Raw genomic sequence first — 2,981 nt, 5'->3', positions numbered from 1 at the left:
GGGGGGGGAGACTAGACTGCACCTATACTACATTTGAAGTCTGCACCTTTGATACAAGTTGAATGAAGACTCTGTGAGGACTCATCTTGCTGCTATGTCATCTTAAATTCATCAACTCTAAAGGTGAAGGTGATCAAATCACACAAAATTTACAATTTTCTCACTATGTAATCTATTTTGATGCTAAATGTCTAATACCAATCTTTGAGATGATTTGAGCGAGTACACCCAGCTTGTGGTTTTCTCCTGGCCATGCCCAATGAAGTCCAACTGTGGAAGCAGTGACTCAGTACGACACCCCCCAAATGCCTCATTGCTTCAAGCCAACATGGCAAGATGAGCAGAGAAAAGACAGAAATGTAAATCCCATTCTCTAGCTGAGACCACATCTTCTTTTAGGTTTGATGCCATTTCTAGTAGATAATGGTTTGGGGTAAGTCTCAGAGTGGATTGAGGAAGGAAAGAACACACCCACCAACCCACCCACACAGACACACGCATCCCTGTTGAAATCACCCTCAACGCACATGACTGCAGTTGCTTGCTTCCTATTTTCTACTGTTTTACTGTACATCGTGACCTTTGTAAAAAAGACTCCAGCTTGTGATACTATTGGACTTTTCTTATTCAGACTCATTACAGAATGATTATTTTTTCTTATTTTGTTACCTTTATAATACTGCATTTAAGTAAAATTGAGTGGATGAGACATTGGAGATCTCAGCCTCTTTGACACAGGCCACTCTTGAACCAGAGACTGTGTCCGAAGCATCTTTCGACAGCAAAGGAGAAAAAGAACTAGATTGTTGCTCTGAGATCCACTGGTTCATATGAAAGTACAATTTGCATTTCACTTGGAATTTAAGGTCTTAGAATTTGTAAGAAGATGGAATTATAGCCATTTTCATACATAACCCCCCATTGCCAGAGACTCAAACAGTGTCCTGGTCAGATGAGACTTGTTCTCTCATTATTTTGTAACAAATGATGCAAATAAAACCCTCCATATGATTAGGTTGAAAAGCAAAAATAATCCCTTTAGAAAGCTAGCAAAAATGTAAAGAATGACCAAATTGATTGCCGGGGAGAAGGCCGCTCAATCAAACTGGCCCCTCCACTGTATCAAAGTATAAGAAAAAATCCTGATATTTAAAATTATGTCAGTTTGTCCATTTCATTTTGAGCCTCTGAAAATGGGGGACTATATTTAAAAACAACAACAACAGCAAAACCCTGCTGTAATTCACAAGCTGCAGATGCAATACTTTTAGTTAAACTCCTCAAATTAAAGCTGAAAGTCTGCATTTCAATCACATTTTCAGAATCATCAGAATCCTTTATTAATCCCTAAGGAAATGATGTGGGTTACAGTTGCTCCAAGACAGTAACAGTATCAGACTAAACTAATTAAATAATACAATATGTTAATAGTTTACAAATTTAAGAAATTGCACTAATATATACAAATTGCTCAATTATAAATATCAAGAATATTGACAAAGAATTTTACAGACGTGAGACTATTACAGTGGTGAATATATATGGTTGACATTTGACTCTAACCTGTGAACTTTGTCATTTGCTATTTTACTCTAGAGCGTGTGCAAAAAGGGTGTAAATATTACGGTGTTTACAGTGCATTAGATGGAGGAGTTGTACAGGGAGATGTAAATGGACAGGATTTCCTGTGTCGTTCAGTGGTGCTTTTTGGTAATCTCATTTTGACTGTTTAACTTAAAATGAACTGTGGTGGTGTATAGAGTCAAAAATACAAGAAAGTCTAAATGTCACTGTAGTTGTAGAATTTTGAAACCCAGAAACGTCTTGGGATTTATACATAAAAATAGAAATCTTAGACCTTATTCATCTGTTATGCCTGCTTTTTGATCATAAAATCCCCAAACTCAAAATGTTTTTGCTAAATAAGTCTCCAATATTTGATAGATGATTCAAAATAAACTTTCCCTTTCGCTTCTTCTCAGTCAGGCATACTTAAATAGGAGGATTGGTTTTGGAGGATTATTTTTTATTCTTTGTATTTATTGTTTTCTGGTTGATTGTCTATTTGGTATATGTTTTAAAAATACTGAATTGAAAGTTTTAATATCCAGAATAAAAATAATATTACCTTTAGCCTACTTATTATACTTTCTTCTCATACATGTTTGTTAATGAAAATATACAGCACTTCAGTATTTCTTAGCCTAACGTTCTGCAATGTCTTGTGCACTGAATCCCTTAATATCCTTGATAAGTTTAGTCATATTGTACAAACATTGAATTTGCTTACTATATTGTTAAATTTTCTTTCTTTTTTCTTTGTTTGTTTACTCACCAGATGTATGTGTCAGTCTTCCTCAGAGTTCTTAAATGTTAAAAACAAGCCACGCAAAAAACGAATCACTTTTTTCAGAATCAAAAGGTAGAACTTTGTTAAAGCAGGAATTTCCAAACTAAAAGAAAAAACCTCAGTCCTGACTGCTGTTACCGCTCCCTTATTCCTGTGCTGTCAACTAGTTTTGGTTGAAGTGGAAATGAAACCCTGTCTGTGCAAAACCCTGCCCTTTAGATATTCCAAGAAGGTTGTCTAAGGTCAATTAATTTAAGTGTGGGTCTGTTACACCCGGCCTAGGCAACCGGCGTGCAACACAGAAAAAATAAAAATAAGGGAGAAAAAACAAAACAAAAAAACTACTACGGGTCTCCACAAAAAAAAATCCCAAAACGAAAGTATCGACAACTATTTACATCAAAGCAAAACAAGACATTTATTTACATCAAAACACCAAACTATTTACCACCGGGGGGGGAAGATCGCGACCATCACAAACTGAAACACAAGGCTTAAATACATAGAGGGAGCAATCAGGGAATGGACAACAGGAGGGAAACACAGCTGGGGCAAATCAGAACTGACGAGACAAGGAAGCATAAACTGAACACACTGAGATAAGACAGACTTTCAAAGTAAAGCAGGAAAC

General features: G+C 36.1%; 1 protein-coding gene across 1 annotated transcript in view; it reads left to right on the top strand.

Annotated features, from left to right (window-relative positions):
• prdm6 (PR domain containing 6) overlaps positions 1–2,981 on the top strand; it is a 128,719-nt gene that overhangs the window by 40,874 nt on the left and 84,864 nt on the right. The gene's annotated exons all lie outside the window — the stretch shown is intronic.

This window comes from Pundamilia nyererei, unplaced genomic scaffold (assembly GCF_000239375.1).
Source record: "Pundamilia nyererei isolate P.nyererei 1_Seehausen unplaced genomic scaffold, PunNye1.0 scaffold00038, whole genome shotgun sequence".
Taxonomy (NCBI): Eukaryota; Metazoa; Chordata; class Actinopteri; order Cichliformes; family Cichlidae; genus Pundamilia; species Pundamilia nyererei.
This window is presented reverse-complemented; position numbering and strand designations above follow the sequence as displayed.